General features: G+C 46.5%; 1 protein-coding gene across 1 annotated transcript in view; it reads left to right on the forward strand.

The window, feature by feature from the left end:
- The window catches only part of LOC144693316 (bcl-2-modifying factor-like), a 65,111-nt gene that overhangs the window by 3,626 nt on the left and 47,063 nt on the right, over positions 1 to 14,422 (forward strand). The gene's annotated exons all lie outside the window — the stretch shown is intronic.

Raw genomic sequence — 14,422 nt, forward strand, 5'->3', positions numbered from 1 at the left:
TATTTCCCAGGGCGTCCAATTTTTTAAAAAAATTGCTGCTACATGAATGCAAGTTGTTGTTGTAGTCATAGAGGCCTTCCCTACTTTGAAAATGGTCATTTACAAGCTCGGAGCATCCTCGAGTGCTTTGCAGCCAATGAAGTACTTCTGACTTCTGGTCACTGTTGGTAATGTAGGAAACCTGGCCACTAATTTGTGCACAGCAAGATCCCACAAGCGACAGCGAGGTAAATGAGCAAATCATCAGCTTTCGGGATCTTGGTTTGGGGATAAACGTTAGCAGGGACACGGGGGCTAGCTGCCCTGCTGTTCTTCAAAGTAGTACTGTGGGATCTAATGCATCCACCCGAGAGGGCAGAAGGGGCCTCATTTTAATGCCTCATCCAAAACACAGCTCCTCTAACAGTTCAGCACTCCACTCCTTCATTACTGCACTGGAGTATCAGCCTAGACTTGTGTTCTAAAGTCTCTGGAGTGGCACTTGAGCCCATAGCTTTCTGACCCGGAGCTGTATTAGCACTGTTCTCTCCTACTTTGTTTTAGGTATGCGTGATTTACTGCCAGACTTCCCGCTTCTGTTTGCGAATGACTTCTGACCACATGACCCCCAACCCCCACCCCCCCTCACGTCCCCCATCCCACCCCACCCCACGGAAAAGCAGTGAATTATCATAGGATATGCTTGCGCACAGCCAAGCTCTACTTGGCACTTGAGCACCTAATCGCTGGTGACAGTACTAAGGAAGTGCTATATTGTTCGAGGTGCTGACCTTGGGGTGAGATGTCAAACCAACATCCATCTGCTTTCTCAGGTGGATGTGAAAGATTGCACAGCACTATTTGAAGAGAAGAGGAGCAGGGATGATCTCCCCAGTGTCATGGCCACCATTTACCCCTCTGCAAAAACCAACAAAATAGATCAATTTGCCGCTTATCTCATTGGTTGTTTCTGGGTTCTTGCTGTGCACAAATTATTTACTGAATTTTCCTGCAAAACAGAAGTGATGGCCTTTCAAAATTATCTTCACGTAGCACCTTTGCAGTCTTCCCCCTGCATCTCCTGAAGACCTCATTCGTACTAGGGCATAGTTCCGCAGGTGCTACTCGTCCTTGTCCAAGTGTTGATTTTTCATAAGGAAGCCGAGGTGGGGGGAGTTGACCAACTATTCGACCATGACCCCTGTACCATCCGTACCTGGCATCTGCACACACCATTTTCCAAACACAGGTCATTGATTGGCGATCAAGAATGGCAGCCCATTCCTATCCTAGCCAACTGGGCCAATTGCGATGGCCCAAGTTAAGATTCGCTCATTCTGGTAATCCCTACAAATGCATGGGGTTTGGAAGGCAGGGGAGGAATTGGCAGCTTATGCTTATTCTCTAAGCTCAGCTGTGAGGCGAGATTGCCTGGGTGAGGTAACATTGGGTGCTCAGGAAGAGAAGTCAATCTGAGTCCTTCCTAGTCTCAACAGCCTCGTACCAGGCCAGATGGTGCATTGACCTACGAAGAGAGCTTTGTAAATCGTGCTGCTGGCGGGCAGTAGGATTTGTAGTGGTTGGAAAGCATTGTGTTGTGCTTGCTCCTGAGGTTTTGTTTTTTAGGATGATAATTGGAACAGGAGATGTAATGTGGTCTTCAGAATTTTGAAGGGTTTCAATAGAGGAGATTGTTTTCACAGGCTGAAGGGGCGATAACCAGAGGACACGGATTTAAGGTAATTGGGAAACGATGACGAGATTTATCTCAATGCAGCGAGTTGTTAAGATCTGGAAGAAATTGCCTGAGAGGTGGAGGCAGATCCATTCTTAATTTTCAGAAGGGAATTGGATACATACCTGAAAAGAAATAAAAATTGCAGGGCCATTGGGAAGAGCAGAGTTGCAATAATGATATCGCTCTTTCAAAGGGCTGGCACGGACATGATGGGCCAAATGGCCTCTTCTGTAAAATATGATCCTATATAAAGGAATCCGACATGCTTGCAGCATATTGGTGCTTCGTTGTGTGTGCTGGGCAAAGCAGCAACCATTTATGTAAGCTTTTTTTCTTTATGATATTAGTTTTAACAGAATGGCCTTAGACCTCAGAGATTCTGGTATCCTCTAGTATCTTCTACCTGTAGATCTAGAGTAATATCAGCCTGTTATTAGCTACGCAGCAATGATGCTTATCTATGGCCCAGCCCATTATAACTGGATTCAGCGGACAAATGACCAATCCATTCACAGGAGGTGGGTTGGTTATTTAAATATTATGATCCATTTGAACAGTTATTCTATTTTTAACTCCACGTCAGTGGGTTCTCCCAAGCCTTGGGAAACAGAACATGCGGAAGGAGACACGAACGATTGAATCCATGAAGTAAAGTGCCTTTACAGCACTGCTAGTGGGCCAGGAGGAGCAGGAGTGCTTTCTCTAGGCCCAACCAGTTACCTAATAAACCCCCACCACCCCGACCCCCATCACCCCACAATATGCCTGCTTCTCCGCCACCATCATCAGACCACGCCCCCCCCCTCCCCCCCCAAATCCCGAAAACACCACCAAATCAATCCCCCCCCTCCAATCCCGAAAACACCACCAAATCAATCCCCTGACCACTGCAGGACATACTTCCGGGTTTGCTGACCTCAAACGAGATCCCCGTGCTCTCCAATCTGAGAGTTAAAATGCAGGCCTTGGTGTCCAACCCAGGAATGGCAAAGGTGGCACTGTCCTAATCTATGCCCAGTGTTCCCCCAGCTGGGGAACAAGGCGTCCACCCAGGGACCCCACCGTGGAAATGGCTGCTTTTCATGATTATGCTTATAGAATAGCGGCTCAACCCAATCCTGCCTGTACCTTATGGCCAGACAGATGCGTGTACAAAAGTCACTGAAGTAGCTACAGGAAATGTATCCATAGCTGGTTTTCTTCTCCTTAGTCACTGGGTTTGTAATCCAGGAGGATTCTCCATGAATTAAGGGTTAATCTCCAGGACACTGCTGTGAACAACACAGGAGAAACATCACTGGGGCATTTTAAACAAACAAAGGTGCATTCTTTTTCATTTTCTCTGAGCACCGTTGTTTATTAGTTACAGAAATATCGGAGGTGGGGGAGAAAGGCTTCTTAGATTAACAGGCCAAATCCATCCAATCAGGTGACCAAGAGCCTGTTTGCCTTCCAATTGATGTAGGAAAGGGGTGTGCAGCAGGGTGGTTGTGTCAGGCAGCCAATGGTGGGGGCTTGGGGCAGGCAGTTGGAGGTGGGAGGCCATCGTGTCAAAACCTCCTGGAATATATCCAACCAGAGTTGGGCAGTCTTACTTACCCAGGGTCCTTAGGACAATTTTAGTGCCCCCTTTCCTCAATGCTGCTGTTTGCGATTGTGTAAGAAATCAATAATTGAACCTGCGGTATTCTGGTTTGAGTCAGGGTTACTGCGGTGTGGATGACCCAGTAATACACCGCATTTCCCACTGGGGGTGCTCTTGGTGGAGTTCTAGGAATATTCCCTTTTGGCCACGGAATGGTGTACGACAAAGGGGGTTCATGAAAATAAAAAAGGGAACAAGGGGGAGAAGGACAATGGAACAGAATATAATACAAAAGATAAACTATTATGAAAGCCTGCGGCTTTTCTGAATGATGCAGTTAAGTAATTCATTGAGATGAAAGGCTGGCCTTTCCACGTGATGTCCCACAGAGAGATAAGTAATCATACAGTGGGCAAGTCCCCACACCACACAGGGAACTGGACATCTGTCCATTTGAGTCTGTGGATGCAGCCTGATACTTATCTGATTAGAGGTCTTCCTAGGGTTTGACTAAATGGCCAGCATCCCACCACCCCCACCTCTCCTCACTGTGGAGAGGGAATATCAAAGAGCATCCAAAGTTTACTGCTCTCCACTTGGCCAATAATATAATGGCAACCAGATGTAAGCAAGGTTGCTGCTTCTCTTTATTATGCTGGATCCTTTTGAGTGTCTGTCAATGGGGAGGGCATGGGTAGACATAAGAAGGAAAGACTTGTATTTATATAGCGCCTTTTGTGACTTCAGGACAACCCAGGTGCAGTACAGTCAATAAAGTACTTTTTTTTTTAAGTGTGGCCCCTGTAGTAATGTAGGAAATGTGGCACAGCAAGGTTCCACAGACAGCAATGTGTTAATGACAAGGTAGTCTGTTTTAATGATGCTGGTTTGCGAGACATGTATTAGCCAGGACGCTGGGTACAACTCCCCTGCTTTTCTTTGAAGAATGCTGTGGGATCTTTTACATTCACCTGAGAGAGCTGATAGGACCCTGGTTTAATATCTCATCTAAAAGGCAGCATTTCCTCAGTATTGCAATGAGTGTCAATCCAGATTTTGTGTTCAAGTGGGACTTGACCCCACAATATTCTGATTCAGAGGAACAAGTGCTATTAACTGAGCCACAGCTGACATCTATGTAGTGCTGCTATCCAAAGTATGCTTTATGTCTCAAAATACCAAATAATGAGCCAAACTCTTTCTCGCACTGTTGACTGAGGGAGGAATGTTGTCCAGGGCAATTCCCTTCTCTTCTTCCAATGGTGCTGTGGGATCACCGAGGAGGCATGCCAATGTTCAGTCTAACATCTGCTCATAAGGATGGGCTTATGATAACTCAGCATTCCCTCATCATTAACCTGGAATGCCAGATTCCAGAGCAAGGTTTGAACACATGGACCTCTGACTGTAACTGTAAGCATGCTGAGTTGAGCTAAAGTTGGCATTGGCCCACACCACAAATGCTGACTAAGCACTGTGATTTGTTCTCCATTTCATAGATGTGCGCGCACACACACACACACAAAGATGTGTGCACACAGACATACACGCATACATGCATGCACACAGACACACATACAGATATATACACACACATGTGTGTACATGTACACACATTTTTCTGGGTCAAAATCCTGGAACTCCCTCCCTAACAGCACTGTGTGTGTACCTACACCACATGGACTGCAGCGGTTCAAGAAGGCAGCTCACTAGATACTGGAAATCTGAAATAAAAACAGACCATGCTAGAAAAACTCAGCAGGTCTGGCAGCATCTGTGAAGAGAGAAACCGAGTTAGGGTGTGTTTTTGGCAGGGGTACAAGTAAAATATGACCGGTGGGCCAGCCCATCCACCATTTTTTAAAAAATAATTAACCGGGCAATCGAAAGTGTTACTAAGCCAATTAACCTGAATATTATAGAAACTATGCTGCCCATGCCATAATACTGTTGGCGTGAGCAGGTGGGCAGGAGTGGGAAGGCCATTTTTTTAACCCAACTGGTTAAGAGGTGGGAAGGAAGGGGGGGTTTGCATCCTGTGCACATTAGGATAACCCTCCCACAAGGTAACATACCCCCTTTATACCTTGCCACCTGGCCTCCAAATCACCTTCCACCCCCACTTTTCCTCGTCCCTAGGGTGATCTTGGTGCCCTAAAAGCCCAGGACTTACCTTAGTCCACGATCCATTGTTCTTTTTCCCAGGGCTTGCTTGCAGTCCCAGCAGTGCCCACTGCTGAGTCCTGGCGCTGCTGAGACTGCTAGAGCTGCTGGCCTCTGAGGGCTGGAAGGCCCACCCTCTGTCCTTATAGGCCAACCCCAGTGTGTTGGTGTTGAAGTGGCCTTTTTTTTAAGTCGATTGGTTTGAAACTGACTTTTGTAACAGGGGTGGGCTGTGGGCAAGCAAAATGCCCCCACCCTCCAGCAAAATTCAGTCCGTTAACTCTCTTTTTCTCACAGATGTTGCCTGACCTACTGAGCGTTTCAAGCTTTCTGCTTTTGTCTCTGTTTTCCAGCATCTGCAGTATTTTAGCTTTTGTCTTAGCACTCCCTCGCGGGGCGTGGGGTGGGGTTGGGGTTGGCGCAGGCGCGGTGAGGGGTGAGGGGTATCAGCCTAGGTTTTTGTTCTCAAGTGCCTGGAGTGAGACTTAACCCTCACAACCTTCTGACTCAGGCCAGAGTGCTACCCCCCCCACACCGTGAGCCACAGATGACACTTGTTTTGCAGACAAACACAACACAAGCAGTGAGGAAAGAGCTGTTAATCGGTGTTTGCTGAGGTAAGGTGTCAATCGGGGCTGCTTTTCCCTTGATTCACGGGCGCTGGCACCTGCCTGGTGGCAATACAAATGCACTTTCAGACAGTTCACTGCTCGTCTCTGAATAGTACAAGACCTTTGACAGCTACCTAAACGGACAGGTGAAAACTTTGATACCTCATCTGAAGGGAGACTTCACCCCCCCTCCACCTGTCAGCCTGGCTCTGTGCTTTTCAATCTTTCCTATATGCAGGACCCCCCCCCCCCACCCTGTAAATATGAACATATTCCTGGGAACCCCTTTTCCCTGTAAATATGGACGTCTTCCTGGGAACTGTCTCCCCCTGGAAATATTAACACATTCCTGTGCAGACCGCTGCAAATATCAACACATTTATTATTGTTAAACGTTTGCATGTGAATGGATGTATTATGTATAAAATGTACAGGTCAGTCTTCCATTGTCGGTGCACTTAAGAGGCACATTGTAGAAAGTGGTGGTAGATGAGGATATTGTTGCAAAGGCACAGAGTGTCCAGGAGGTCGCTGTTAGAGGTGTGAGAGGGTGGTAAGCCTCTGCTGACCCTCAGCTGCTCCTGCTGAGTGTGAGGGAGTGGAGGCTGCAGTACCACATCCTGCTGGAGGGGGCAGTGTGACTCAGGGCTGTGCAGACTCCTGGCTTTGGTCTGGGAAGTAGCAGGGAATTTGGAAGCGATTGGTAGATGTATAGCACAGCCGAACCTTGCTCACAGATAAAACCTTACGTTGCCCATGAATTTATATGCTCGAAGCAACACTTTTACCAGAACACATAGGAGTAAATGTAATCTTCCACCAGGCTCTGCAGTAGCACAAGACAACTGAGAGAATCAGTGCTGTGGTTAACTCTGGTTTATCACAGCTCTCAGTGCCCCTGAAATCCAGAGTTTGTTGTCTTTTTCTATTGTACCATGATATTCTTCCTTCCTCTGGTGAAGGTGTTGACTCTCACTGCAGCCCCTCGTACTTTTCCTCAGTGTGTAATCTTCGAGGCCGGCCCCAGACAGCGAATGCAAGCAATTTGACCATGAGAAGCTTCACAGCCAGTCCTGACTAGCCTCTCTGCACGTCATCTTCTCAATGATAGATAGCGATCACACGGACGGAATCTGGCCAGCCCAGAGGCTCTTCTGTCCCTTGTGAAAAGGGTCCCAACTGATACCCTGTGATAAACAAATTCAGCACAGACTAGACGAGAGATTAAAAAGGACACTTCTGCTGACTGCGCTGCTGTGTACCTGGTCATGTGGTGCATAAAATAAACCTATTCCCAGTGCAGCAGAGCTCATCCTAATTCACCCTCCCTGCAGATCCAGTGTTTTATTTAAAGCTTCATTTCACTGCATTTATTTGACTGAAAGAAGGGCTCGCATTTATATAGCACCTTTCAAGTCCTCAGGACATCCTAATGCACTTTACGGCCAATTAAGTACTTTTTGAAGTGTATCGCTATTGTAATGTAGGGAAATGTGACAGCCAATTTGCACAGGGCAAGGTGCTACAAACTAATGAGATCAATGATCAGATAACCTGCTTCACTGATGTTGCTGGAGTGATAAATATTGGTTAGACACCAGGGAGAACTCCTGTGCTCTACTTCGAAATAGTGCCATGGGATCATTCACGTCTACCTGAGAGGGAAGGTGGGAACTTCAGCTTAATGTCTCACCTGAAAGACAGCACCAAACATGCTCCCGGCCCTCTAACATTCATGGGAAAGGCAATGTTGGGTGTTTAATGTGGTGGTTACACCACAGGGTGCTGCTGTGCCTACACAGACAGAAGGCCCGAGATTTATAATCCCAACAGCGTAGAATGGGAGTGCACTTGCTCCTAGCTGCACTGATTTATGGATCTCCCGATGCCCACATTGGAAAGTGTCCAATTAGCACACACATTTATCTAACTGATGGCGTTGGGTGCTTGGGACGAGTTCCGTGGATGACAAGAATGTAGCCACTTCTCTGTGTTTACTGATACTGTGTGGTGAAGTGGTGGGATGCAGCCTTGTGCCCATCTTTGAGGGTAGTGTGGGTTGAAGCCTTGACAAATAACTTGGCTTACTTAAGGCAGCAGCTGTGTAGGAGGTCACACAGGCATGGTTAGTGTGGTTAGAAATTAAACTTGGCGTGAAACAGTTTCTCCTTATTCACCCTTTCAAAACTCTTCATAAGTTGAAAACCTTTATGAAATTTCCCATGCATCTCCTCAGCTCCGAGGGGGAAAATCCCTATTGTTATCACTGTCGATTCCCTCTCGAGGAAATGTGACCATTAGATGAAGCTCTTCACTTTGGTCGTGAGAAGAAAAAAGCAGAATATTTTTTAAAAGTTGAGAAGCTTCTAATTGTTGATGTTCAAAGATACTTGGTTGTACTTGTACAAGGAATGCAGAAAGTTACCATGCAGGTGCCGCAAGCAATTAGGAAGGCAAATGGCATATTGGTCTTTATTGCAAGGGGATTGGGGTATAAGACTAAAGAAGTCTTGCTACAATTGTACACGGCTTTGGTGAGACCACATCTGGAATACTGTGTGCAATTTTGGTCTCCATATTTAAGGAAGAAAATATTTGCATTGGAGGCGGTACAGCAATGGTTCACTAAATTGGCCCCTGGGATGAGGGGGCTGTCCTATGATGAGAGACCGAGTAAATTGGGTCTATATTCTCTGGAGTTTAGAAGAATGAGAGACAATCTCATTGAACCCTACAAGATTCTGAAGGGGCTTGATAGGCTGGATGCGGAGAGATTGTTTCCGCTGGTTGAAGTCTAAAACACGGGGGAAAGCACAGTCTCAAGTCAAGGGGCCTATCATTTAGGATTGAGCCGAGGAGAAATGACTTCACTCAAAGAGTTGTGAATCTTTAGAATGCTCTACCCCAGAGAGTTGTGGGTGCCCCACAACTGTTGAATGCATTTAAGGCTAGGACAGACAGATTTTTAGTGCCTCAGGGAATTAAGGGATATGGGGATGGGGTGGGGAAAATGGAGTTGAAGCCCAAGGTCAGCCATGATCGTACTGAATGGCGGAGCAGGCTCGATGGGTCGTGTGGTCTACTCCTGCTCCTATTTCTTGTGTTCTTTTGATTACTGTTCAGTGACATAGAAGCTTTTGGGTCAGTCTTGAGCATTCCATTGCCATCTCGATCTTTGTAGTGATTTAAGCGAGAACAGCTGAATGACAATTATAAAATATACCGCCAATAAACTTTTTAAAACTTGCAACACTTCAATGAACCCTTCTGTCTTCCATCAATTTGGATTAAATGTGCCCAGTGCAAAAGATTAGTTTGCTGTGGCAGGTCATTCTGGACTGGTGAACAAGGCTAATGACTGATCCTTTCTATAACCAGTGACTAGCTTGAATAACCTTGACACACCATCAGCTTACAACCATTAAGATCCTTTTAAGATTGGAGGATTGTTCTTAGGCAATAGGCTATGCTGGCTAGGTTCCATTTATTGTACATCTCCAGTTAGCCTGAGGCCATTAAGAGTCAATCACATTGGATAGGACTGAAACCACATGTAAGGCCAGACTGGGTAAAGGTGGACATTAATGAACCAGTTGGGTTCTTTTTGTTCCAATAATCTGGCAGCTTTACATGGTCAGTTCTCTGGTGGGGACCACCAAGTTTCCCAACTTGTAATGGTGGAATTTTGTACTCACAATCCACCTGGGTTCCTAGTCCAACCCCTTAACCCAATAAATAGTCCACAACTGTGAAGCTATCACACAAATCATTCAAATTGGATGAGGGCAGGCGGAGGTTAAATGTCAGGGGCCTTTTGCTTATGCACAAATCCAGCAGGATGATGCCTGACTATCCATTCACCAGGACATGTTTTCTTGTATTTTAGCCCCTTCCCCTCTGCCACCCGTGGAACCAGCCCTCTTCCTGGGTACAGTCGCTGGCGTTTGCCCTTTGACAATTCTAGTTGCTCCTTATAATTCAGAACTGTTTTTGGTGCTAGAAAAACTATCCAAGTGATCCAATAATGTTATAATAGAAAACAGGGAGCTGAATGCCCAAACTAAATTTGAACCACTAGATAGTTTGAATCAAGTCTGGACTGTACCTCTTGCAGGGGAAGGCTGCAAGAGTTCCCCCAAACTGTGCCTAACCTCTATGGGTTGAGGTAAGTGGATCACAGGCACTCCGTGTGGGATAAAAAGAAAAAGTACTCGTGTGAGGGTTGAATATCTAAAGCCAAAACAGTTCGATGCTATATTTAAATTATATTAAAAAATTTAAAAAATTTTGTTAGAGTTTGCTGCCGAACCCTTTGTTTATTTTTATAGCTCAGAGATGATTTAAATTCAGTTCGGATCTGTATTTTGCCTAGAGAAGAAACTATATATATATATATATATATATATTATATATACCTATGTAAATCATTTCACATCAGTAAAGCCAACTCAGAGCTATGCTTCTTCCTGTTATGAAGCGTGGCAAACAACCAGAGGCCAGAGCTCCCTGTGTAGGCCGCTTCCTCTCCCCTTCTTCCTCCCCTTGCGCTTGAATGTGGAGGTAAACATTACTTTCTCATAGAGCTGAGAGAAAAACCACAAAAGTGGCTGAACCAGGGCGCGTGCTCGCTAAATATATCAGCCCGTGGCCAAACGGCGGAAGTCAGACTGCTGCACGATACCCGTGCTAGTGAGTTTGGACTCAGATGACTAAGCAGTTCATCTCTAGAATTAACAAATGCAGGAAGGCTTCCATCTCCACAAGGCCTGTAGGGCCCTGAGGCTGTACCAGGCCGCTAGGTCAGATCAGGAGAGGGGAGGTTAAGTATTTGGAGTTTATAAGTGAGCTGCTTCGCATTCAGTTGCTCCCCTTTCCCTATTTTTCCTATCCATGTGGAATTTCAAATGGAAGAAGATATTCGTGAACACGTTTCGCTATGAGGATCTCAATTTAAAATTCAATCACTTAACCCCAGTAACCTCTCTCCTCAGCACCCTGTGTTACTGACTGTATCTCCACTGATGTTAAACCAGTTCCCTCACACTGTCACTCAGTAACCCCTGTCCCCCAGCACCCTGTGTTACTGACTGTATCTCCACTGATGTTAATCCAACTCCCTCACACTGTCACTCAGTAACCCCTCTCCCCCAGCACCCTGTGTTACTGACTGTATCTCTGCTGATGTTAATCTAGCTCCCTCACACTGTCACTCAGTAACCCCTCTCCCCCAGCACCCTGTGTTACTGACTGTATCTCTGCTGATGTTAATCTAGCTCCCTCACACTGTCACTCAGTAACCCCTCTCCCCAGCACCCTGTGTTACTGATTGTATCTCTGCTGATGTTAATCCAGCTCCCTCACACTGTCACTCAGTAACCCCTGTCCCCCAGCACCCTGTGTTACTGACTGTATCTCCACTGATGTTAATCCAGCTCCCTCACACTGTCACTCAGTAACCCCTCTCCCCCAGCACCCTGTGTTACTGACTGTATCTCTGCTGATGTTAATCTAGCTCCCTCACACTGTCACTCAGTAACCCCTCTCCCCAGCACCCTGTGTTACTGACTGTATCTCTGCTGATGTTAATCCAACTCCCTCACACTGTCACTCAGTTACCCTGCTCCCCCAGTGTCCTGTGTTACTGACTGTATCTCTGCTGACGTTAATCCAGCTCCCTCACATTGTCACTCAGTAACCCCTCTCCCCCAGCGCCCTGTGTTACTGACTGTATCTCTGCTGATGTTAAACCAGCTCCCTCACACTGTCACTCAGTAACCCCTCTCCCCCAGCACCCTGTGTTACTGACTGTATCTCTGCTGATGTTAATCTAGCTCCCTCACACTGTCACTCAGTAACCCCTCTCCCCAGCACCCTGTGTTACTGACTGTATCTCTGCTGATGTTAATCCAGCTCCCTCACACTGTCACTCAGTAACCCCTCTCCCCAGCACCCTGTGTTACTGACTGTATCTCTGCTGATGTTAATCCAGCTCCCTCACACTGTCACTCAGTAACCCCTCTCCCCCAGCACCCTGTGTTACTGACTGTATCTCCACTGATATTAATCCAGCTCCCTCACACTGTCACTCAGTAACCCCTCTCCCCCAGTGTCCTGTGTTAATGACTGTATCTCTGCTGATGTTAATCCAGCTCCCTCACACTGTCACTCAGTAACCCCCGCTGCCAGCACCCTGTATTTCTGACAGGCTGGAATCTTCCGTTCTTGAGTCAAAGTTTGGTGGCGGGAGTGATTCCTGCTATGGGGCGGGGCAGCTGACTACACGTGAATTTGCACAGTTCAGCTCATTACATAAGCAGCTTGCCAGTTCTTGCAGGGGGGACAAGCAGGAAGTTGCTGTCCCTGCCATTACCTCATGGGGTCGAGGGCCCCGCGTCATATTTAAGAGGCACCCGGACTGCCTGCACTATCCCTTCCACCTTTGCCCGGCCACTACTCCACCCTTCCCTGCTAACCCTTCCTTCCTTTCCTTGGTCATACTCCACGCAACTTGCACTGCCACCACCTGGTCTCGAGCAGAGACGGGCATTTACAGACTCTCCCCAAAGAGGACAACGCAGCGGTCACTCACTGTTAATCATGGAAGAGCTCCACCTGACTAGGTGCATGCTGCTCCTGTACAGTCGTGAAGGTGAACGTTCCAATTGTTCACTGGAGGGGAGTTTAATTTGGAGGGGGGAACATAATTCCAGTGAGGTGGCTTTTTAATGAGCATGTATGACATGCTAATACATGCAATGCCTATTTTAATCATTTGAGATAAAATGACAAAACCCCCTTGATTAACAAGATAAAAGTGTCCATGTGCAGCTGAGTCAATTATCATTAGCCGTGGCACCACACCTTTGTTAATAGTATGGTATTGGATCTTGTGAAGGACACTGCGTCTGGTGAAAGGCGCTATATAAATGTAAGCCATCCTTTCTTTCTCCTGATGTGGTAGTAGTTCCCTCATTGCCAGGTGTGTCCGATGCCTCACTGAGGAGGTCCACCTTCACACTTGAGTCTGGAGAGGGAATTGTTAGCTTGCTAGTCATGGGGCTGCATCACAACCCCCTGTCTCTCTGAAATTGTTTCTCTCTGTGCCTCTCAGTATCAACCCTCTATGTCTCGGTGACTCTGTTTTTCTGTGTTTCTGTTACTCTTTGTGTCTGTCTTGTTATTGGTTCTGTGTGTCTCTGTTTCATTGTGCCTTGGATTCTCTCTCTCTCTCTCTCTCTCCCTCTCTTTCTCTGTTGTTTCTGTGTGTATGTGTGTTTCTCTGTATCTGTCTCTATTTGTTGCTCTGTGTCTCTATCTGTTTCTGTGTATTTGTTTCTCTCTCTGTTACTGGTTCTGTGTTTTTGTCTATTTTTGTCTCCATGAAGCAACTTGGAGAATTTATTTTGAACTTAAATGTGCTATATCTAGATTGAAGTTGTTCTATCTGTTTTCTGGGTGTGTGGCTCTGTGTCTTTGTGCCTGCTTGTGTGGGTTTGTGTGAGGGCCTGTCTCTCTGTTCACAATTCTATGTTTGTTTCCTTTTGGCTTTGTGGGATTGTTCCTCTCTGTTTCTATGTCTCTCTCTCTCTCGCTCTCTCTCTCTACACCCACCTGTGACTGTGTAAACAAGGCCACATTTGCTCAATAGCACAGTGACAGTATTATGAAGTGACTGACATCATTTACAGTAAAATGTTGGCTTCTCACAGATGTCCTGCCTCCCCTGTGGTTGTTTTTAGCTTGTGTTTTTAAGAAATCTATATTGTGCAAATCTGCAGCAAGGTGAAAGTACTTTAGAAGAAGCCAGATGTCATCTGAATGGCACGCGCCACCCTACCTTTTGTAAGGCCCCCAGAACCGAATGTTAACCTCACTGCCAGCCTTGGTTCAGACAGTAAGCACTCTCACCTTGAGTCGGAAAATTGTGGATTCAAGTCCCAGGGACTTGAGCCCATAATCTCAACTGACACTCCAGTGCACTATCGAGGGAGTGCTACACTGTTGGAGGTGCCATCTTTCAGAAGAGATGTCAAACCGAGGCCCCATCTGCCCTCTCGGATGGATGTAAAAGATACCACTGTATGATTTGAAGGAAGGAATGGGAGTTCTCTTTGATGGCCTGGTCCATATTTATCCCTCAAGCAACATCACTGAAACAGGTCATCTTGCCATTTATCTCACTGCTGTTTGTGGGAGCTTGCTGTGCACAAATTGGCTGCAACATTATTAGAGTGACCGCGCCTCGGCAGCACTTCATTGGCTGTAAAGTGCTTTGGCGGCGGCAAATGTTGCAAAAGGCATAATATAAATGCATAATAGATCAGATTTCCATGCATCCCTCCCCCC

This window comes from Cetorhinus maximus, chromosome 18 (assembly GCF_964194155.1).
Source record: "Cetorhinus maximus chromosome 18, sCetMax3.hap1.1, whole genome shotgun sequence".
Lineage (NCBI taxonomy): Eukaryota > Metazoa > Chordata > Chondrichthyes > Lamniformes > Cetorhinidae > Cetorhinus > Cetorhinus maximus.